The following is a 25,673-nucleotide window of genomic DNA, read 5'->3' on the forward strand; positions in this document are numbered from 1 at the left end:
TTGTTTTTCTCTTGGTACTCCAGTTTCCTCCTAAAGATGTATGGGTTATGTTAATTAGCCAATTTTGATGTTGTAGGGAATGTGTGTATTAATGGACTGGTGTAATTTCAAAGATCATTTCCTTCTTAACACCTGATACTACTGGGGTAGTTTCCAGCGGTACATGCATCTGATTTGGAATGCACCAGTTTCGAAAAATGGATGGATGAATTAGGCATTCTTTTTTATTATTCTTGTATTAACCAGCACCCCATTCAAGATTTGTTACATTATGCTACTGGGATAGGCAATGGCTTTTTATAATTCTTTACTCAAATAAGTGGATTAAGAAAGAATATTGATGAAAGTTATAATTTAAATGGAATAATGTGTATGTCTTTGGATTGAGTAAGTCAAGCCATTAGACAGGATAGCCAAGTTTTTTTAACTTTGTCATTTGTTTTTTAAATGGTCACATTTGTTGTTTGAAACTTTTGACTTTATTTTTATTGATGGGAAGTAAATAAAAATTTGATCCCAAAAAAGATGGTAATTGTTATAGTAATCAGTAACTTAATGAATTTAAATAAATTTCAACTTGTGCCTGATGTTGCAGGAATAAAGCACTTCACATTATGGTGAATATCACATCTGAGACTGTCTGGAGTTTAGTGACAATATAACTCTCACTAACAACCCTCCCACAGATAAGCACTCAGTTTTTTTTTTAATAAAATAGACCTCGCTGGAATAACAACAAGTGTGTAGTGATGCGTGTGCCATAGTACTTGTACCAACTTTATGTTTTATTAAATGATATAAAGTGAGAGTTAGATAAGGATATATCAGATATCTTCATACACAACACAGCACAGACAACTACACAGTATGTATTCTGGAAATGTATTGGGAGTTTGTTTTTTTTTTTTTTTTTTTGGAGAATACTTGTTTGACATATTAGAGGTATGTTTCCACAATGAAGATTGTTACCTCTTACTGGCACTTTTGCTTTTTGGTGTGTCGCTGTGAAGGGCTTGTTTTAACTTGGCTACTGAATAAACTCCGCCTTGGTCAAAATGAGGAAGGTTGAGAATGAATGGGAAATGGATGATGTCTTTGGCTAGTCTGAGCATTTGTGTTTCCCTAAGTGTAGGTAGGATGGCATGGTGAATGAGTGGTCAGTGCTGCTGCCTAAAGCTTTAAGAGTCTTGGATTTTAGTGTGTGATTTGTACATCCCAGTTTTCCTCCAGACACATCTATCATTGGTTAATCTGTGTGAGTCTGACTGATTATATTATGGGTATGAATGTTTCAGTTTCACTGTGATCAACTGGTACTCCACCTGTGCAAACTCAACATAGATAGGATTTGAAGCTGGAACACTGAATCCATGAGGCCTCAGCACTAAATTCCATGCCATATACTAAAAAATGTTTATATCTTTGAAAAGTACATGCCATGTAATGAAAACTTTTAAGGACAGTTGAAATTACAATTTTTATTAAGTATATGTGAAAGTTTGCATCTTGTAAACCAGTCCACTTACTGTACCTAGTCAGTCCTATATTATGGTCACAGAAAGCAGAAGCCTGTCTCAGCAGCCCCGAGTGTAAGGTTGGAATCATTGTAGGGATTTTGTCCATCCATCCATTATCCAACCCGCTATATCCTAACTACAGGGTCACAGGGGTCTGCTGGAGCCATTCCAAGTCAACATGGAGCGCAAGGCAGGAAACAAACCCCGGGCAGGGCGCCAGCCCACCGCAGGACACACACACACACCAAGCACACACTAGGGACAATTTAGAATCGCCAATGCACCTAACCTGCATGTCTTAGGACTGTGGGAGGAAACCTGAGCACCCGGAGGAAACCCACACATACACGGGGAGAACATGCAAACTCCACGCAGGGAGGACCTGGGAAGCGAACCCAGGGTCCTCCCTGTGCCACCGTGCCGCCCAGGGATTTTGTTTTCCTTGTAAATGTTCTTGTAAGGTCTGATTTGATGTTTTGGGAAGATGAACTCATTTTTATTGCTTCCCAACTTCTATAAGTACAATACAATACAATACAGTTTATTTTTGTATAGCCCAAAATCACACAGGAAGTGCCGCAGTGGGCTTTAACAGGCCCTGCCTCTAGACAGCCCCCCAGCCTTGACTCTCTAAGAGGACAAGGAAAAACTCCCAAAAAAAACCTTGTAGGGAAAAATGGAAAAAACCTTGGGAAAGGCAGTTCAAAGAGAGACCCCTTTCCAGGTAGGTTGGGCGTGCAGTGGGTGTCAAAAGAAGAGGGTCAATACAATACAATACACAGAACAGAACAAATCCTCAAAACAGTATAAAATACAAATTTTTTTAGAAGTAAAAAAAAAATAAAAATTTTAGAAGTACGGAGCAGAATTTAACAGTCGATGATATCACATAATAAGATTTGAATATTTTTAGAGTCCTGGAGACCTCATCCATCAAGCTGCCTCTCCCATTTGGCCATTCCATGGCTGAAACAGTGCTGGGCTAGCCAATCCGATGAAAGGACCCCTCTTTCCCATGAATCCTGCGATCCTCCATCAAGGATGACTTTAGCTTAGGCAGGCAAAACAACTTGGCAGGTGGGCCGTGGCACCAAGTGCCACAATTGAGTACAGAGAAGAGAAACAGAATAGGTGAGGGTTAGTATCCAATTCTAACTATCATGTTACTTATGTTTAAGTGCTAATGACTAACAACGGAGATGCAGTATGTACAGTTAATCAGCAGCTCTAGTCAGGATATGCTAAACTGAAGTAGTGAGTCTTCAGCCGGGATTTAAAAGCTGAGAACGAAGGGGCATCCCTTATAGTAGGAGGCAGACCATTCCACAGTTTAGGGGCCCAGTAACTAAAAGCTCAACCTCTCATTATTATTTTATTAATCCTTGGAACCATAAGCAGACCAGCATCTTGAGATCTTAATGTGTGCTCTGGTTTGTAAGTCATGATAAGTTCAGACAAGTAAGCTGGACCTTGGCCATTTAATGCCTAATATGTTAAAAGGAGGATTTTAAAATCTGCCCTAACCTTAACCGGGAGCCAGTGTAAGGATTTAAGAACTGGAGCTATGTGTTCGTATTTTCTTGTTCTTGTAATAATTCTTGCAGCTGCATTTTGGATTAACTGGAGGCTGTATAGAGAACAGTTTGAACATCCAGTGAAAACCGCATTGCAGTAGTCAATCCTACTATAGATAAATGCATGAATTATTTTCTCAGAATCCTGTTTATTTAGAAAGCGCCTTAATTTCCTAACATTTTTAAGATGGAAGAAACATGTTTTGGACAATTTTGTAATATGCGCTTTAAATGGCATGCTAGAGTCAAAGATAACTCCTAGATTGCGGGCTGATTCAGTTAAATGATGACAAAATATTGTTATGATCAGCGTCATTCCCTCCAACAATTAACATCTCTGTTTTATCTGTATTTAAAGACAAGTAGTTCTCATTCATCCACTCCTTTAATTAGCTAACACAGCTAATTAAAGACAACATCAGAGAAACTTCATTTGATTTAAATGAAAGGTATAACTGGGGGTCATCTGCATACAAGTGAAAATTAGCATTATGTTTCCTAATGATAGATCCCAGTGGAAGCATGTAAAGTGAAACAGTAAAGGTCCCAGTACTGAGCCCCTGCGGGACACCATATTGAACTTCTGTGTATAATGATGGAGTACTGTCAGCACATTTCGGTACATATTGGAATCGATTTGATAAGTAAGAACTAAACCAAGCGAGCATGGTGCCTGTAAGCCCAACATCATTTTCTAGCCTGTGCAGTAAAATAGAATGGTCGATGGTGTCAAATGCTGCACTTAAGTCCAACAGCATAATTACAGTGGAGTTTCCTTCATCAGAGGATATCAGAATGTCGTTTACAACCCGCGTTAGTGCTGTTTCTGTACTATGACCAGTGCAAAAACCAGACTGGAATTTCTCAAATAAATTGTAATGCGTAAGGTGTGTCTGAAGCTGACTGGCGACTACTTTTTCTAGTATTTTAGAGAGAAACGGTAGATTTGAAATAGGCCTATAATTATTTAGTATGTGTGGGTCTAGGTCTGACCTTTTAAGTATTGGTTTAATAAGTACAAGTAACACTTTTTCATAACATGCTAGTTTATTATTTACATGTGAATATTTGTACGTAAGACACAATACAGTAATATAGCTTTTGATTAAAATACAGTAACTCTTCTATGGGCTCAGCACTGTCTAGCTGTGCAGAGTGTTTGAAAGAACCACCTAAATTAATTTGTAGTTTGCAGAGCTTCTACTGGAGGTAGGTCAGAGAGTAGGGTTTTGCATCTGACCTTGTACTCCTTTCTTCCAGCCTTCCTGCTCCCTCATTCTATTCACTTGACACTATAAATCATGCCAGGGGTTGGTTTTGTCGTTAAAGTGGCAGTAATAAAACACCAGATTCTAAATGCAGGGTTCATTTTTCACTGCTGAAGTGAGCTGATTTATAGAGCTCACTTCTTAACGCCATGGATAGTGTTAAACTGAAAGTAAACAGCCACTCTGCTAGATTTTGTTCATCCTTGTCCCAAGAGTGTTATTACTTTAGATATTTTCCCTTTCGATTGAGTCTTTTTCTTCAATAAGTGAATGTCTGAAAATAAATACTGTGCAGCCAGTAACAAGAGATCTTTATTTCATGTGATGTCTTTCGTTGTGATACATATTACAGAATAACTCACAGGGTTGCTTACAGAAACAGATGCTATGTTTATATCATTTGTCAGAATTTTAAAAAAATCTTCCATTTAATCAGCCACCTTTGAATAGTATACCTGATAATAGGGTACAAGATAAATTCAGGATTGCAGTATAATTGTTGATATATATCTTTATCATTGGAGGGAAGCTTAGTGACTTGCTCAGAAATCTACATAGATACAGGAAGACGATGTGACAAAGATTTGAACCCAGCACACTGAAGCTGTGAGATGAACCTTCCAGTCTTTCAGCCTGTAAAGCATTCTGTCAGTGATGTAAGGGTTGGATCTTAATGTGTGCCAGCTCTGGCGTCTGCTAGAAGCCAAAGGACGCTACATTCAAGACTTGAGTCATTCATTGTGCAAAGTGAATACAACTGCCCAGAAATGTTGCTGATGCAGACATCCCATCTTTGCTCAGTAAGATCAGGTTAAGTAGACTTTATCACCCTATTTGGAAATTTGTTTGCAGCAGGAAACTACAGAAACAGAGAACATTTGTTACACAGATACAAAAAATAAATAAGCAAGACACAACATATAACAGTATTTTTTGTAATCAGTGCAGACACCCACAAATTTTCTGTAAATAAGTCAAGAGCACATTTGAAACAACAGAAACTGACAGAAATTCCATACAGTTTCCATAAATACACCAATAAATACATACAGTCAATAAATATAACAAAATTATATAAATAAATTTTAAAAATAGTACTCTGAACCAAGTTTTAAAAAGCTAAGGTAAAAAGATAGGTTTTCAGAGTAGCTTTTAAAGTGCCCAAAGTTGGTGCTGACCTAATATAAAAAGGTAGACTATTCCAAAGCTCAGGGGCAGCTACTAAAAAGGCACAGTCCCCTCTGAGCTTAAGTGGAGGCCTTGGCACAACCAGTAAGTTTTGGTCAGAGGACCTAAGTAATTGTGAGGGAGAGCAAGGTGAAAGAGATACTGTATATACTGTAATAATAATGTGACATTATTAATCATAATTATATTATTCATAAGTGTCTGAATCACTTATTCTAATGAAACAAGTTAATAAAACAAGTCATGTGGACTTAGCCTTCTCCTGAAAAATATCTGCTTTACTCTGTTATTATTTTTATCTATGCAAGAAAAACATGACAAAGTTTTAACAACCTGCATTTTGTTAAGTAAAGATGTCCTCTGTCAAGGTAATTAAGTAGGTTAATCAATGTGTATCTTATTTGAAGTTGAATGAGACATGACAGAAACACAAAATAATAGCTGTGAAAATGGAATATGTTAAATCGAAAGTATTTTTAATACTGAATTAAGCTAAAAAAAAACTGGCCAATTGGGCTCTGCTTTTTAAAGTGAGACTGTCCAAGCTGCATAGATGTATTCACTTTTTCAAACAATGAAAACCTAAAGTGAATCATTTGTACAAAATTAATGTATAATGCTGTAATAATACCAGAAATCTTAGAGCTTATCTTAGAGCTCCATGATTCATAGACTGAGCTGTAAAAAGTACTCATGCAGATTTTCTGAAAGCATAGTGCTCTTTCACATTCTGTTATTAGCAGCTCAGTTCTAAGCAGCATTTAAATATCATTAACTATATGCATGGTTTTATTCATTGGCATAGAGCCTAAGTACTAATTTCAGCCAAGTCGACTGTATAATTACTTGGTTCTATTTACTGCAAGGCACTGGAAGTACCCTTACTATCTGGTGCCCAGTATCCCAACACATGTGCAGCACTGCTTTTTCTGAACAATAAAACAATTTAAAATAAGAATTAATCTCTGGTGTCTGCACCAAATAACAACGTGCAGATGGCTTTGCCACATCAATCTAAAAAACCCCATCTTATTGCACTGACAGTTTGATTTTAAGCTTCACGATGGACAATTTTCTGTTTTTTTATTCAGAAGAGCTAAGTAAATTATAAGACTTTTCTAGTTATTGATGCTATTGTATTTAGATGGTTATAATGTAGAGGTTGATTAAGTGAAAATGTTATATTATCCAGTAACAAATAGCGTATTTTAATTTGTTAAAGTATGTATTCAATAAGAGCTGACAGTAATGAAGATCAGCTGTAAAAAAAGTGCACTATTTATGACAATATACTGTTGTCTCGCTCTGTAATATTCCCCCCTTTTCTCCTTGTATACAGTTCTGTAGAGTGTGCATATCTTGGATATACACCAAAGTATGTACGTAAAGGTTGATTTCGCAGAAACATACTGTTTACATCTATAACAACATCAAACTAGAAATTCCATTGGCTCCATGTGAATGTGGATATTTGTTTTAATTCTTCCCCACTGATGGACTGGTGCACTTTCTAGCATAGGACCTAAAGTCAATTAAGTCTGTTTGAGAATGTTATGCTATTTATAAATATATCATTTCAATAGGACCAGGTGGTTTAACATATACAAGTAAAAAAAAATTAATCAAGGTATTTTAAGGTTCTTTAAGGGGTCCAATTGCTCTGCAAATTCCCTTGTATTGGCTTTTATATTTAATGACAGGACATTTCAGTCTGCAGGAAGAATCTGCACTGTCTCAGTAACAGACCATTCAGTTTTCTCCAAGAAATAGGAAAACTCTACTGATAAATTGACATTTATATGCAATGCATCAGCATCTGACAACCCTCTCACACATTTTGAAGAAGAATCATACTCTCCACCAATAAACTACCCCTTAACCAGCTTCATATTTTAAGAATTTACTAGTGGCAGCTCATTTACTAAAGAGTTTCCACAGCTCATTTACTAAAGAGTTTCCTCCAAGCCTTTTATCACACAGCGCACTGGAGTTCACCTGCTGTCTTCTGTGTCTCCTCCTCCTTCACCTCAAAGCAGCAGCTTTGTCTTTCTTGTGTTCACCTTCAGGCCTTTTGCTTCTATAGGTTCTCTCTTTCTTGTTAAAAATCTTGCTTCACCTTCTGCTTTTACCAAGATATCAATAAGTGCTCTCACAGCAGTACTTCATGCACCTCTCTGGTTGCCCCCTCCATCAACATCATAAATGACAACATATTCAGAACAAAGACCCTGATGAAGCTTCACTTTCAGCTCAAAACGTTTATTCAGTTCTTCGGTCCTGACCACAACTCTGTCTGTCTGTCTGTCTGCAAAGGTAAATATGCGGTAACATTAAAAAAAAAAAAACAAGACCCTTAATAGGAAATAACAACTCAAGTTTAAAATCCTGGCTCCTGGCAGATTTGACACACAGAAGCGTGGAGAGCTATACCCCCACCAAATGACTTTTTCCTTCCGGAAGTCCTCAGGAAGTTTGGATTATAGCAGTTAATTAAATTAACCAACAATTCAGAGTTTAATTCATTCCAGAGCTGGGTGATTAGCAAATTATACTCATTCCTTAATGACAGAACTTATCAGTAACAAAAAGGTAATTTTTGAGTGCTTATTGAGCCTTTCAGTTTTCTTCTTTGTATTTCTTTTAATACATTTTGCTAGTCTATTGGCCAGCATTTTTTCTGTTCAGAAAAACTTTATTATTCTGTAACTTTTTACTTTATGCTAGTCCATGCTAATCTTGGTCATCTTAGAATATTTTCTTTATTAACTCAGGTGTATGAAAGCTTTCTTTATTATCACATTGTCAATTTAACATCTCAGTGGTGCAATTATGTTCTTTTTTGTAATATTTCAGAATTGTCATCCAAAACTATATGTTTTTTTCCTGCAAAACTTAAGTGATTTATGATGCTTTTCTTCATGTGTTATTAGTAGTTGAAAATTATATTCATTCCTGCATAGAAAGATGTTAATGAACTCTCAGATGGTGTCTTCCTTCCAGGAGAAGCCCAAGATAATGCATTCAGTTTCTCCAAGTCAGTGAGAGTCAGAATTAAGTTGTCATGCTTCACAGTCATTTGTGGAATGGAAGAGTATCCCTTGTTACACAACACATCCCTATCATTATTTCATACACATCTTTCTTTTTTATTGTGCTCAGTTTTAGAAAAATGTGCATTTTGTGATAGTTGGGTGCAATGTGAAAGATAACAAAAAGAACAAAAGAAACAAAGTCAGCATTTCTCTAGAAATTCACTCCAACTAATTCAGCATTTAGGCTAGTAAAACTGCAGACATATTTTTTGCTTTGAGGTATATGAAAGGGCTAGTTACAAAAGTGGTTTGTGCCACTCAAAACTGGCACTAAACAAACAAAATATTATATGACAACAAAAGCACACTTCATTCTACATTTAAGAAGTACATTAAGAGTTACAAGGAGAACTCCCAATACTTGTTGTGGGTTTTGAGCTTATCATACTGAACTCCCAGCAGTGTGTAAATTACTTGAGCATTTAAAGAACAAGATTTTTAGTCCTAATGTAAAATGACTCTGATTTAGAATAAGAGTCTTCAGAAAAAGGAATAGTTATAAAATTTGTCAGATTTATGTTTATCTAACTTTGGCCTGTTACCAGAACATCTTGGTAATTGGTTAAGGTCGATTGTTACTGTTGTTGCATTCTGTTAGCATTGGTTTTCAGTGTATAGTAGCAATTCCAGAATTTCATTACTAGCATAATGATTTCATTTTTGTTGTGAAAACAGCTTTATTTGCTTCATTGCCATCTCCAAGAAACCCTACCCCCCCAACCCACACCCATTCCCACAGCTAGATAGTATGACCAGAGAATAGCAAATGCAGTCTCTACTGCTGAGATTCAGTAGTTATTAGGGGAGGAGTAATAGCTTTAAAGGAGAGTCTTTGACATCTGTGTTAAAACCTACTCAAGACATGTCATTGAAAACTTTGGCCTTGTGACCCTTCACCCTTCATTGCTTTATCATTCTACCATCCATTTTTGTGTTGTTGCTCCTCCACAGATGTGGTGGTATGAACAAACAACATGCTGGCTGAAAAAAAAGATGCTGTGATATCTTTTTTTTAGTTTGAGATGTCAACCCCATTCAGGCTTGAGGGGGGGAAAAAGAGGGAAAAATAGATGAGTTCAAGCCTAGGTCAAGAAGGTGAAAGGTGAAGTGCTCGGTTGGGATGCTATATGAATTAAGTGAAAACAACTCAGGCTGCTGACTGAAGTGAGAACATGCTGGTTTGATTTTGAGGCTGTAAAATAAACTGTAGATTGCAGAGGCGAGATTAGCTTGTGTTAATATCTTTGACAGTACCGCCCAGTCTGCAGCAACACTTAAGTGGCATAGTCAAGTTTACTGTTTGGAGTAAAGGAGCCATTGTTTATAGGATTAATATGAAAATTTCTAATCACAGATTTCTTTGTTGTTGATTGAATAGAGTCTTGGTTTCCAGCATGCGGTGTTGTTTGAAGTTTTGTGGCACACGGTTTGACCCTTTAACTAAACTTATGCTTTTTTACATTGTATTCCTGGAAGAGAGATTGGTGTGAGGGAAATGTTTGGGTGTCTTTTTTTTTTATCCCTTTAAGTGCAAGCTCATATAGTGCTGAACTTATATTAAAACTAGAGCAGTTGTTGGAATGGCAATCACTGCTCATTAAATGCAGTCCCAGTTGGAGAGTGAATGTTTGAAAAGCCTTGAGTCTTTTACACTGGACAAAATATGCAGTATAGTATAAATTTTTTTTTCTAGAATAACATATATGTGCTACTCTTATACTCTTTTTTTAGAGATTGAATTATAACAAATCCCACAAAAGTGATCTCACTTCCCCTATCCAGACCCACTAAGACTGATTTCCTTTTTATATCATCCTGGGTAATTACCACAAAAAACACCTACCTAGGACAGAAGTTAGTGATGATTCTCTTCTGGTTGTGGGATAACCTCAATATGTAATGCAAAGGGTAGTCTGCATATTCTTATTTAGTATTTATCCAAGTTTGTGACAAACTTATCCTCAGTACTGCTGTGCTGAAATCAGGAGCTAATGCTGGATCAAACACCAATCCAATAGAGATCATACTCACATACAAACTGACACACTCATTCAGAATGGGACAGTTTAGTTTTGCCTGTTAACACAAGCATCTTTGGGATTTGGAGAAAATCAGACTACTAGAAGAAAATAAATGTGTACAAGATGGATTAATTTCTTCTTTGATATTTCATATTTCCAAGTTCCTTGATCTGAGAAACACTCACTGCACCATGTTCATTTTACTTTTCTGTATTTAAAGTCTCAAGTGTATCTCACATATACTGCAATATGCACAAACAAAGAAGTAATATCCATGCAGCACAGATAGTAAGTCTAACTATATTTTTTTAATTAGATGTTTCCTCCGTCTTATAATTTAGTTGTGAGTCAAGAAATTTCACATTTTTCAGTATGACTTTGTAACAGTTGAGGCTGTTATCGACCTCTCGAACCCTCAGATAGTACGCCAAACACCAGGTAAAAGACCAAGACTTTTTATTTTTATGATAATAATGTGCACTAAGCACCCTCCACTCCACACTACACATACAAATACGAATAATCAAATACAATAACCACTCCTCCTCTCCCAGACACTTCGCCACCCTTCCTCCCAGCTCAGCTCAATGTCTGGGCTTTCCCAGAGTCCTTTTATACCCCCTGACCCGGAGGTGTTTCTGTCACACAATCCACCAGTTCTCATTACTTCCGGGTCAGGGTAAAAGTCTTTTTCTTCAACCTGGAAGCACGTCGTTTCTTCTTGTCATGTGATCATGACGCACTTCCGGGTTATAAGAGTCCGACAGCCTCCCTACAGCGACTCCCGGTGGTCCCCAAGGTATCCAGCAGGGCTGTGTATACAAACTACAAGGTCCATAAGGCCCTGCTGGAATTCAGGGAACCTCCATGCTGTTGGGAGGGCTCCACCTGGAGGCCTGGAGGTGTGGGCTGGAATATTTAGCCGGCCATCCATTACACTTATAAACTGTTCAAATGTTCAACACCTATAGAATACTTAAATATTTTTAGAAGTGATCCATTCACCTCAGAAACAGGATACATTTTTACAACTTCAGTCTGAAAAGGAAAACATCTGTAAAGTGATTGAGAAATGAGACAATGTAGTTTAAGTACATCCATGAAGGACTTATTAACATAGACACTGACTAGGAAAGTAATGTTTTTTCTTACATAGTGTTGCACTTAAAAATGTTAGTGTTTGACTTACTGTAATATTACTGAGTCAACCAATCATCCTATAACATAGTGTGATACTGAGTACCTGACGTTTAGGGATCTTTAGTCTCCTGAAAACATGAAGACACTCTTTCATGGTGTTTCCAACAGGTTACATATAAAGGAAAGGTGAAACCCAAATGGGGTTACAATTAGAATCTTTATAGTTATGAATAACAAGAGTAGTATGGGGTTACATGCTGCTTAATTTTGATTTTTTTAAACCTCATTTGAAGTAGTTGCTCTCAGGACTATAAAAGTTTTTCAACAAATAATAAACACTTCTTATCATTGGCATACACAAACTCTGTACAAAGTGCACTTGACGTTTGTGAGAAGTCAATTATTCACTCATCTGCATTTTACTTGTTTTATAATAACAGTCACTGTTTTGGGCACCTACCTAAGAGAGCAATGTGAGGTGGAATATATAGAGACACTGTATTATTGTATGTGTAAACTGGTTGGGTCTTAATGTCTTGTTTCAAGGTAATGTAATAAGGAGCTGCCAGTAAAGTTCATTACCTTTGACTTATGTCCTTGATTTAAAAGGATAAGATATTTAATAAATCCCTGACCTGTGATTAGAGGTGAAGCATAATATGAAATTAATTCAATGAGGGGTCTCGACTTTCAGTTGTAACATTAAACAATTCATTTTTGTAACTGTAAGTTTTCATAAATAAATTGAAAAATTCTGCCTTACCATGCAGTCATTTCCTCCAGAGTTATTGAGGAATGTATATTTCAAAATTGCATAAGCTTGGGAAACTTTTTTTTTTAATTCTTACACTCATTTTGTTGTGCTTTATATCATCTGATTTGGTTTATTGCTAAAAAAAATGAAAAAAAAAGTTAATTATTTGCTATCCATTGAAGGTCTATTGATGAAATACTGTATGGTCTGAATGAATGTATCTTAGCAATAAATGTACTGCTGTAAGGCAAACAATATGACAAAGTGGGAATATAAGCTCCTTTATTCAAATGCCACTTGTCTGTTACCCTCAAATGCTTGGGTGAGATACTGTATGCATTTGTCTATGATAATAATTTTTAAAATGATACTTCTGACTTGTTTCAGCTGCCACATATTAAAAGCATTCAGGCTAAATACTAAATGAGTTTCTGTCTAACCAGTTGGGCAATATAAGGCAGTCATCTCTTAATCTCTGTCTTGTGACATGTGCAAAATGAAGTGCTTCATTTTTTTAAGCATTCATAGTTTTTTCATATAGAGATTTTCAGCTTAAACATTTCCCAAAGCCTGGATTCAATTGTTCATTTTTTGTTCCTGATGTAGAACAGTTTGTATTTGAATGGTGGGCTTCAAGACAATTCAGGAAAATATGGCTGAACATCGTCAGCTCAGGATGAAAGTTGCACTGCATGGAATTAAATCATGCCCCGCATTCCAGTGTGAAAATCACAAAAGACGTTTTAGAAACATACTGTATTAATTATTTTTAAATTTTATATTGGGCTTGCTACAGGATTTTTTTGTAAAAATGTTCCAACTTTAATGTAAACCCCAGTCCCATCTTTCCATTTTTTAACCAGCTTTCTCCAGTTCAGTGTCATGTGAATGATGACTATTCTGACAGCATTGAGCACAAGGCCGGAGCCAAACCTAGACTGGGTGCCAGTCCATCTTGGGAACTGCTCACATATCCACTTTCACACTGCAGCAGTCTTGCATAACCAAAGAACCTAGCATATACATCTTAGGAATGTGAGAGGAAAATGAAGTACTAGGAAAACCCAGATATACATGGAGAAAGCTACAAACTCCACAAAGACAATGCACTAGCAAAGATTTGGGCACAGCACTCTGGAGTTATGAGACAGGAGTACTTGAATTGTATGTTTAAAGAGAACTCTTGCTTAATTTGCCAGTCTGCAACCTCAGAAATGAATTAAAGTGTAGACTTTGCTTCTGTTTGAAATTAAACATTTTTTGTTACTCATGCTTTTACTCCACAAGTCTAATTTTGTGCTTCATATTAACACATGTTTGTTGCAATTTTTTAATATTTAAGTTTTCTTTCTTCTTAGTTAGTTGCTTTTCAGCAATGTAACACAGATAACAGATGATCATCTTAGTACCATATGGACTTGTTTATGTTTTTTCAAAAGTAATTACACACATTGACTGTTTAAGCACAGGTCATAATGCTATCATTCCACAGTCCAGAAACATTAATATGTTACATTTTTCATGTTTTCTGTTTTTTATTTTTATATTGACTTTAATCTGATGGCTTAGATCTCTGACATTCTAAGCAAATTGTGCATTTTCTTTGAACTTGCTGTATTCAGATGTTTGCTGAAAGTAATTTCAGAAAGAAAAGACAATTCCTTAAAGCACGCAATTCATGCCCTACCTTAATAGGATGGATGACGCATAATAAGGTTTCCATTAAGAAACTCCACATTCAAGATTATTATAGACTCAGAAAAGAAATGGAAAGCATGTGGAACATTCATCTGTGACTCTGAATACTGAGCTTTAAGTTTATGACTGCTTATTTCAGTCCAGAGTTAATCAGAATTCAATTGTAGGAATATCAGCTCTAAAAAAAAGATTCCTGAATTCAGACCTTTAATAAAACCTCTGTATTTTTCATTTGTAAAATGACTACTTTCATTTAAGCAGTCAAATAAAATTGTTACATTTCTGTGTTAATAGAAATATTTTTATTTCTAAAATAGTGCATCATTTTTATTAAATCTGTGATGGCACTTTATCTTTTGGGAATGGAAGAAAATGTTTTACATTTTTTTCCTTACTCTGCTGGGTTAGATTTGCTTGATGCCATGAGATACACAGAGAAAATGCAGGCTTCCTTTTCTGTTTCATAAATCCACAACAATTGCTCATGTTTGGTCTAACAGGAAGAGTGCACTTCATTAGGGCTGAATTAAAACCAGATCTCTCTAACTTATCAAATTGATTTTTGAGGCATTAGGCAAAAATTTCTCTTTACTAAGGCTCATTTAATTTGCAGCACCAGAAGCAGTTTATTTGAAATCTGTTTACACATCTTAACACATGCCATACAGCACACCAAGTGCATTGTACCAAAATTAACAAGGGTGGATGTTTCATATCTGGTTCATTTATATATTAGCATTGTAAAAGACTGGAGTTTGGATCTGCTACTTCTGCACAACTGGGTTCTGTGTTTGATTCTAGTTGAACTAGCAAGTTTCTTTCTCTTACTAAAGTCTTTTTTATTTGGCAGGTTCATTTTGTTGAAACAGGCACGTGTAATAGCTACAATATGAACTCAGTATGAGACAGTGGAATACAAGTATATTTCAGATACATGTGTTGAAAAATACTCAGTCAGTTTGGTGACATGCAATCTCTCAATTCATTTTTTCACAGCATTTCTACTGAAAATAAAGATTCACTTTATTTCAGAAAAAATTGCAGATTTTTTAATACTTCAAAACACAATAACAGACGTGATATATTCTTAAAAATGTACCCATCCATTTACTATCTTGCTTATCTAATTAATTTTCATCTACAACCAGTATATACCTCATCATCACAGATTGCAATGTGGGTGCCAGTCTATTTCAGAGTACATTCCCACATACGCAAACACACAGACATACACTGGTTTTCAAACAGCAAAATCAGAGTCAGCAATTTACCTAACAAGCTTGTCTTTGAAATGTGGAAGGAAAACTGGTGCTACTAGAAGAAAATGCAAACAGACATGGAGAGACGGTGCAACCTCCACACATTAATCCATTTGTTTCATTTCAGGGTCACAATATAATTGAGCATAGGCTTACGGCAACAGGCTTACTTACTCACTTACTCAACTGCAAACAGAAATATATGGGTAATTTGGAATGTATCAAAACTCCATTCCATTCTAGAATTCAGCATGAGAAAACTTAATGACCCATGCTGTCACTTCAAGTCTCAGACCCGTTTGTGGCCTTGTTGTAATCCAAAAATCATTTCCACTTTTGTGAAACAGTAAATTCTCAGAGAGCATGGATAATAGTTTGGATATAATGAAACTATGCTTTTGTCATTGAGTTGATTCTTGCATAGTCACAGCCTTGCATCTTTTGAGTTTTTGGCTGGCATACACTCAGTCCTCCCATTTCTATGAGTATTTACAAATAGTATTTTAAGTGATATGGTGCAGCAATGTATAGGGCACGATAAAGAGAGACATTCGTAGCTAAGAGTTCCTCTTTATGTCTTCTGCTATATTTCTTAGCCTATGAAGAGTTTCAAAGACTGCCCACCCTCCGCTTTCTTCCCACACTAACTTACTTGCACATATTTTAGTCAGCATATAGCCTCCTGATTAGAAACAAATGGCCTTCATCTCTATTACTGTTTGCTTGCCAGGAATCTCTCTTGGATTGCATTTGCTTGTTTTTGCTCATTCCTATGAACGATGCCTGTCCATTCATCCATTTTCTGAACCAGTCCATTCACACCCTCATCTATTTTGTAAATCCACAGAATTACATTTTTGGGTCTTTGTAGATGCAGTCTATTTTGACAGCACTGGGCTTAAGACAGGAAGCAACTCTGGAATAGGCACATTTACTAAGATTGGGAAAATGTACAGTTACCAGTTGGTTCAACCTACATGCCTTTGAAATCAGGATGATAATCCACGAAGACACAGGAAAATGTTCAAAATCCAAACATGGCCATTTTATAGACTTCTGGAGTGTGGAGGCAGCAGTGCTGTCCACTGCACCACAGTGCCATTCTATTACTTAATTTAATTTGCAATGTTTCATCCAAAAGATGTGTTTCATGTTAAATGGCAATTCTAAGTATAAGTGCAAATTTGTACATCAGTGAGAACTGTGATGGACTGGCACCCCATCCAGGGTTGATTCCTGCCTTACAAATGATGCTGCTTAAATAGGTTTCTATTTCTTGACTTTGATTTAAAGCAGGTTTGTGAATGTTTATGTTTAATATTTCAATAAGTACACTAAAAAAACAGTAAAAATGTAAAAGTCAGTGTATTAGCATGACTTGACTGTGCTGATAACATGCTCCAGAATGATTTGTCTTAATTCTTTTCCATTTATGCTCAAAGTAGGAACCATCACTGGATTGAATGCTAATCCACAGAATGACATTCTTAAGTATACATTGTGATATTTGCCCGGACACCACCAGTCGGAGACCACATCTTTATCAAACTGTATGCTTTATTTTCGTCTGTGCCACACAACAACATGACTCAGTCCCGCACAACATCACAGTGTCTTCAGCCCCAGTCACCTTTCTCCTGGGCCTTCTCTCTCCTCGTCCCTGGGCCACCTGTCTCCTCTCTCCAGGAGCTTCGTCCTGCTCCTGCTCCTGACTCCAGCTCAATGACAGGAGGGAGGTGGCCCCTCTTATCCTCACCCGGATGAGCTCCAGCTGCTCTACCTGATGTCACGACCTGGTGTGGCGGAAGCATCAGGAGAGCACCCAGAAGCACTCCGGGTGACCCTGGAAGGATCGTCCTCCATATGTGTGGCGGAAGTAAATAAGTCCCGGGCTCCATGAGGCTCGGGGCGCCCCCTGGCAGTGACCAGAGGCCCCAACGGTCTTTAGCCTCCCTGCTCTCCTTCCATGGGCCTCTTCTACTCCAGGGCGGTTGCCCCCTCATGGCCCGGAGGACAAATATGCCACAACTCCGTCCTTCCAGGCGTCCCGGCCGGGTCTGACCCCCAGCCATGTACGACAACATCCTTACTAACATACACATTAAATTAACATGCAGGTTCTTGGAATGTTAAAGCAAACCAGACTGCCTAGAAAAAGTCCATATAGATTCAGGTAAAATATGCAAACTGTACACAAAAACTGACCAGCCTGAGAGCATAACCCAGGACAGCACTAGCTACATTGCCAACATGCCATCCTTATAGAATAGCACTAACAATTAATATTTTGCATTTTTTTTCTTCCCTCCCACATTTGAGATATGTTGACATGTATTAATATGGAGAATATACCAGAGCAGATTTACAATATGTACCATAAAATATGTTGTTGTCCCCCCATTAATCTTTGAAACACTGTACTGTACTGACATGAAAGTCACCAGAAAATAGGATACTTGTTATTTTTATAACATTATGAGCTTCTCAGTTTTGCAAGTCAGGGGATTGTTTTTCCCTGATTTCTGTATCTTTAAACAGTCAATGTGGCATCTCATCCTTGTGCCATTCATGTGTGTAATCTCTTCCAGGCCCTTCTGTTAAGAAGCATATAGCTTCTGGCTGTCTCTTTGCTCCAAGCTGTAAGACTAAGTAGTTGATAACACTAACACTTTCTGGACAAGATAATCAACAGAGTGTAGAGTTCGGAAATAAAATAAATAAATAAAATAAAATAAATAATGAATTGAATAAATAAACAACACATGCACAGAGTGCTTGATTTCTGGCTTGTGTTTGGAATGCTGTAGGAAATGAGCTGATAGCTATGAGGAGCCAAACGTCTCCTTGTCTGTGTGGGGATGGTGCCTTTGGAAATCTTCAAGGAGGCCACATGTAGTCATTTATGGAAGCATGCGTGCTGTGGGCAACACGCCGCCTGCCTGTCGGCATGCTGGTCTGCCTCTGAGCTGTGGTGTCACATTCAGGGCAACAGATTAACATCTGCAGGCGGTGACAGAAATGAACTAGGACCATGCTTTAAAACACTGTGACTTCAATATTGACGCATGCAGCTGAGATTCCAACATGTGGTTTTTTTTCTTGAGTGCCACAGTGATGGGATAATGCACATGAACAATTAGGAAGCACAGCTGTATTCTATCCAATTTCGGGTAATTTTAAGTGTCTGTTTTTCCAACCCCAGGTGTAAAATCTGTGTCAACTATTGCATTGCCATGGTAGGAAAGGTTGTGCATGTATGATGATATTCACGCATCAAGGATATAACTATAACAAGACTGACCCAGGCCATTTACTAAAGCTTTTGCAGCCATACTTATCGTAGACCAGTAATACATTTTAAAGTGGTGAATATCTAGCAACAATATATTGTAGGTTTTGTAATATAACACTGCATTATGTTTAAAAATATATCCTTCAATTCCCCTGCACACTGAACCAATTCAGAACTCCACAGGGCCGGATTAAGAGCTTTGGGGGCCCGTAGCACATTTCAGATTTGGGGGCCCTTTTGGTCTGCATCATCTGAAGTTTAGATTCTGAACAGTTCAAACCGGACTAAATAATTATTTTACTCTCGATTATAATAAGAATCTTATAATAATTATGTGAATTTTATGTGTTGGGCCCCTAAAGTTTTGTTGTGTAAGAAATTTACAGTTTAAAAACGTAAAGATAATATTTTTAAAGACCAGTTTTTCAATGCTACACTTTTTCATTAAATATTGGGTCCACCATTTGGGGGCCCCCGAAATTGCGGGGCCCGTAGCATATGCTACATATGCCTATTGGTTAATCCGGCACTGAAACTCCATCATTCAGTTTTTGAAACTCATTCATTTATAATTCAGAGTGACAGAGAGAAGAGATCTCACTAGTTGCATTGGTTATCAGATAAGAATCAACCTGGGATGGAACATCTGTACATTACAGAGCACAATCCCACACTCAATCATAAATAGCTATATTACAGTCACTGTCAACCTATCATGCACAATTTTTGAGTAAGTGCAGAGACAATGATCAATCCAATGTACTAAGCCAATTTCTTGAAGCAGTTAGGAGTACCAAGCTCTGCATCTATGTGCTGTTATATTATATTATATTATATTATATTATATTATATTATATTATATTATATTATATTATATTATATTATATTATATACCTGCCTGATGATTGCACCTTGTGCTACTAAGATACAGTAGGCTCTGGCCCACTTCAACTCCTTATTGTGGATTTGAGAATGTTACAGTATATAGTATGTATTTGAGAATGTGTGTGATATAATATACATATTCTTTCAGCCATGACAATGGAATTTGATTGATGAAGATGATAGAAATATAGAATTTGGATATTCTCCCAATGTCTGTAGTTTTTTTTTTTTCTATAGGCACTTTAATTTTGATCCAACATCCCTGAAGATGTGTGTGTTCCTTTAAGTGACAATTAAAATCTGTCCTGCAATAGCTTGGAGTGTGTATAAGTGATGTCTTGTGCAGGGCTGAGTCCTTTACAATTATCCCAAAACTGCTTGGATAGGCTGTGTCTACCCCACAAATTCCATAAGGAGATTCAGCAAATTTGCAAATATTATACTATTTATCATAATATTTAACCATTTATTAAACTTACTTAATGAAAATAGTGGTTTTGGGAATATCCTGAGATATAGAGAATATCCTGGCAGCACTAAGCACAAGGCAGGAACTAACTCTGTCTCTCTCTCACACACACACACACACTATGCCAATTTATAGCTGTGAATTAATCTGAACAGCCTAGGAATATAGTAGGAAAGTGAAATTCCTGTTTGCCGGAATAGCAAAAATTGCATGAGAGAAAAATATCAGGTTTGAGGAGAGACTTAACCGTTATGAGCCTCATTGGACTTAAGAAGATTGACAGAGTGAGGACACCACAACTGAATTAGCTTTTTGGGTATTCTTGTCAACTTTATATAGTGTGTTTCAATTTAAAAAATTTTAAGTTGCATGTGATAAGCTACTGTACTTTCTTATATATACAGCATCCATCCATCCATCCATCCATCATCCAACCCGCTGAATCCGAACACAGGGTCACGGGGGTCTGCTGGAGCCAATCCCAGCCAACACAGGGCACAAGGCAGGAAACAATCCTGGGCAGGGTGCCAACCCACCGCAGTATATACAGCATACATAGTTTAAATAAGGGTTCTCAAACTCAACTGCAGGTTTTCATTCTAACCCTTTTCTTAATTCGTGTTTTTGCTGCTAATTAACCCCTTTTGAATTCATTTTAATTGACTTGTTTTTTAAGATCTGTTTCCCTGAATTTCTTCATCATTCCTCTGAATTGCTTTATTTCTTTCCTTAAATGGGTCTCAAACAGAATGAAGTGAGAAATGAGTGAGCAAACAGAAGACCAACTAAGTCAGGGCCACAAATACCAACCAATTTCATTCCAAGCAGTTGCTTAATCAGGCGCTGATTCTTGTTGTTAATTAAACCGATTCTTTAGTTCCATGGCTTGTTTCTGCTCTCATTGTGCAATAGCGTACATTTCAGAAATTGTTGATTTTCTCTTTTCTAAGAGCACTGTTAAAATGTTTTGTGGACCTGAGCAGATCAACATTCTCAAGACCTTCATCTTTCTTTATTTTCAGACACTGTATGATGGAGACAGTCTGCTGGTCATGTTTTGGCTCATTTTGTGTCTCACTATTGTTTGGTAGCTAATTAAAGAAAAAGAAACAATTAAGGGGTCTGAGTCTTCAAGAGCAAGTCAATTACAATTAATTCAAATGACATTAATAAGCAGCAAAAACAGATCACTAATTAAGAAAAGGATTAGATTGAAAACCTGCAGCCACAGCGAGAACCCTGGTTTAAATGGTGAGATATACAGAAGCTAGCAGCGTAGAAGATTGGACCCAGCATTTTAGTTCATGATATATCCAGCTCTTTTGTCACTCACACGCAATATGCTTATCTCTGTTGTTCCTGATATGCTGTGAGTAATAAGTACTGGTGAATTAATTTTGTGATTTTTGTTATTTTTGCATTGTACATGTCTACTCTTGAAATACATTATTTTGTTTAAATGTTTTTATTCCATGAAAAAAATGTTATACAGTAGATAAATAAAATTATAAATTCACTTTGTCTTCCTTAATAACCGCCCACATAAAAATAATGAAAGAAATTCTTTGGGTACTGTATATCATAACAAAATATGAGCTGGCTACTTATTACAGTGATTTATATTCTTTACTTTTTTTTCTGCCCAGATTGGCAAATTCAGCTTTTATGTGTTTATGGTTTACAGAGCTTAGTAAATATGTTTTTCTTTCCATGACTTGCTGCCTTAAACACACTGAACCAACTTGTATTTCTGAACCCCATGATCCTTGCCAGATACTACTTTTTTGTTAAGAAATAAAAGCCATTTATTTGAGCTTAGACGTAATTTGTTCAATACGTGACAAAATGCTTCAGGCCTGTTTGTTTATTTTGGAAAGTTATCTGTGGCAGGAGATTTTACCTTTAGAACTGAAAAAAACTAATGCAGGAGGCCAGTTCATCTCCTGATAACACAAAATGATAGGTAGGATCAAACCTTAGAGGGAAATAAATTGTACACATACCCACATTTACTCGTTATTTAGAGTTGCAATTTAACCTAAAACACACAACTCTGGGATATGGGAAGAAGGCATTTACCCTGGAAAAACATCCTACAGGATTTAGTTTCCTGGAACTTTTATTATACAGCACCAATCACTGTGCCAGCCACTTCAGTGACAGAGAGCTATTCAATCAAATAAGTTTAGCATGGCTTTGGCCAAAAAAATTGACACTGGGCATGTAATGTTACATACTACTTGATACATGTGTCTCTTTTGTTTGGGATGTAACATTGTTTTGCTGTAGATTATAACAGCCATCTCACTATTGTAGTCAGTCAGTCAGTCATTAGCCAACCCGCTATATCCTAACACAGGGTCATGGGGACTGCTGGAGCCAATCCCAGCCAGCACAGGGCGCAAAGCAGGAACAAACCCCGGGCAGGGCGCCAGCCTACCACAGCACTATTGTAGTGTAAGAGCAAAACTAATCAGCCTTAATTATACAGACACATTAAATCATTCTTATTTTTGTCTGGCTTCTAATTCTGATGACCTTGGTGCCCATCAACACAAGATAATAATGTTAGATTCTTGGCCCAGTGTTTGTCTGTATGGAGATTGTCAATTGTTCCTGTAGTAGTGTTAGGTTTCCTGCTAGAACATCCCTAGGATTGTTAATTAGTGGCACAAAATTGGGCACATCTGACTGAATGTGTGTAAATCGGTGTGCCTAGTAGTGGGTTAGCCTCTCATCAAAGGTTGGTCCCTACCTTGTGTCCAATAATGGTGCTAGGAAAATGTGTAGTGGTAAAGAACAACAAAGGTCTACCTTTTCAATTCCTCTATGATAACAGTATGATCAAAGTCATCAATCACTCCATAATAATATCCATTCACCCATTCATCCATCTAATTTCCCATTGTGTATAAAGATCATGGGGATCTGCAGCAGCAGCAAGAGACAAAAAGTAGAAACAAGCCATCCCTGGAAGAGGTAGCAGTTCTATCATTATGCAAGTACAAAATATGCTTACTAAGAAACAGTTTATAAAATAACTGACACACATCAATCATGAGTCTATTTTGTAAATTTTACAGTTATTCGTACTGCCTAGATTAAGACCAGCTGTTTTAAAATTGAGCCTGACAATATGAAAGCACTGCTGAAGCTCTTTGTAATTCTAAATATCCTTTTGTCTGCCTATATTACTTACTTCACATGCCAAGTGAATAAAGTGTTCCTCTTCAGCCCCTCAAATAAATTGAAATCCCTTATTGATACAACCTAATATTTCAAATATCTTTCTGCACATCATGAAGTTGTTTTTCTGGCACCTCCAACCACATTCTAGTGTCCCATGATGTCACCAAAGTTACAAATCTCTGATGTAGAGCACATCAACCTAAATAACCTGTTTTGAATGGGATACATTAGTTCAAAGAACACTTATGATGAATTGCCTTCCTTTCTCTGCTTACGCTAGGGCAAAACTGTCAGAAATGACTAATGACAAGTGTGTCGTCTCTCTCCTTCACAATACTCAGCTGTTTAGAAACCAACTTTGACAGTAAATGTGTTCTTTAATACAGCAAAGCTAAATATTAAGACATGCCCATTTAATAGGTTTTGTGCCACTTTTCGAGTCAGTGTTTTACATTGCTAGGAAAACATTTTTGAAAGGTTTTTCCCCTCATCAGTGCCTTCCTGTGGAAAAGTCTCCCTTTATCAGTGCTTATTCCTCTAAACCTTAAAAGATTTATAGCAAGCAGATCTTGTTATTTAGTACTTGAAGCCACCATCCATTTTATTTTGGTATTATATTTTATTGTTGCAACACAGATTGTGGTAGCCAAAGTATTTTAAAATCAAAGTAATCTGAATGCACTCACATTCATATGAAGGCACACTACACTTCATTGTGAAGCAAGTCTGAATCATGCTTATTGCAAGTACAGTAAATCCTCTCCTTAACGCAAGGCTACATCATCACTCATAAATAGAGAGTAAAAATTACTCATTCTTTTTAAATGTAGCTTGTTCTGCATGGAGTGGATAATTAAATATCTTCAAACTGCATGGGAAACTAATTAAGATCTTCAGAATTCTAAGGGTGTACTCACACTGGCAATTTGTACCGTGCCTTGGCCTGCTTGGAAGAAGTGGGCCCAAGCACGGTTCAGTAGCGTTCAGGAACAATGTGATCGCTAAACGTGCCCGAGCACAGAAATCAGACATTATGTCAATGATGTGACAAGTCAGATAGTGCCACTTTTCATTTCATTCAATATCTTTTGAGTAAAAAACAGCTTTTTATTCTCACCTTACACATGAACATGAATTGTAGTTTACAAGAAAAGCTGCAAATTGCTTCCTTGACATCATTTGTCACCATAAAAATCTTCTCGTACATGCAACATGATTAACAGGAAAACGCTGTGCTGCACACTCAATAAATCTGTAAGAGGGTAGAGCGTTATCTTGTCCTACACGACTCCAAAACAACCATAAAATAAGTAAAATCATTTTGACATGTATGCTGTAACACCGTGTTTAGATCTGTTTTGGCTTTACATGAAGTCGCATGGTCATGAAGAAAGCACGCCTGGGCCCAGAACATATTAAGTGCAGCGTGAGTAAAGGCAAACGGGGCAGTAAGGAGACACCTATGAAGTCTATCTACCAGAAAATTTCTTAAGGTTAACTAATGAATGAGTTGCTACAGGACACTGGTAGAAATTAAGGATAAATGCTTTTAAGATGGAAAGAACCTAGAACAAACTTCCAAGTCACATGAATGAAGTGGAAACCTTGAAATCTTCAAAAAATTCTCTTAAGATATTAAGATAGCTTAGCCATTAGCTAACCTAAAAAGTTTGGTGGACTGAAGTCTTTTCTTGTTGGTCAAACTTTCTGTGTTCTTGCTTAAGCTGAAATTTTATCTGTGATTCATTATAAATGGTAAACTGGTCTGACATAGCTTTCACCAGGAAGGTAATTAAAAAACATGAAGGTTGATTTCCTGAAACATTTCTATACTCTGATAATGTATATCTGTAAATTTCTACAAAGTTCAATGCAGTATGTGTGCAGGCCCAGACTGCAAACCAGTTTGTCATAATGTATTTATCTGCATTGTGTGCACTTTACTATTAGTCAAATCTGTCAAATGATTAAGGATATACTGAATTGAATTAATTTTTAATACTGTCAGAGTGTTTGTGCTAGTTGTCCATGTGTCAATGAGTAATATACTGTATGAAATAAGGAGTATTTTGTGTGCAATAAGACTTAGAGGTGTTGTAGGGTGTAGTCCTACATGTCCTTTGCATTCAATCCTGTAGCGGCTAGCTGTTGGACTGTTAATAAAAGTAAGAGGTTCCTTAGTTTTTAGAACACAGGGTCTCACATTTTAACTGAAAGTTAGTTTATACAAGAATGAACTAGGGAAAAATAAAGTATAATTTTAAAGTGGATAGCTATTTAAATACCTTGCATCTTACTATGCAAGAGACTCTTTATCAAGTTCATGG

General features: G+C 36.9%; 1 protein-coding gene across 7 annotated transcripts in view; it reads left to right on the top strand.

Moving 5' to 3' along the window:
* The window catches only part of fgfr3 (fibroblast growth factor receptor 3), a 109,284-nt gene that overhangs the window by 16,837 nt on the left and 66,774 nt on the right, over nucleotides 1–25,673 (top strand). The gene's annotated exons all lie outside the window — the stretch shown is intronic.

Source organism: Erpetoichthys calabaricus, chromosome 5, assembly GCF_900747795.2.
Source record: "Erpetoichthys calabaricus chromosome 5, fErpCal1.3, whole genome shotgun sequence".
Classification (NCBI taxonomy): domain Eukaryota; kingdom Metazoa; phylum Chordata; class Cladistia; order Polypteriformes; family Polypteridae; genus Erpetoichthys; species Erpetoichthys calabaricus.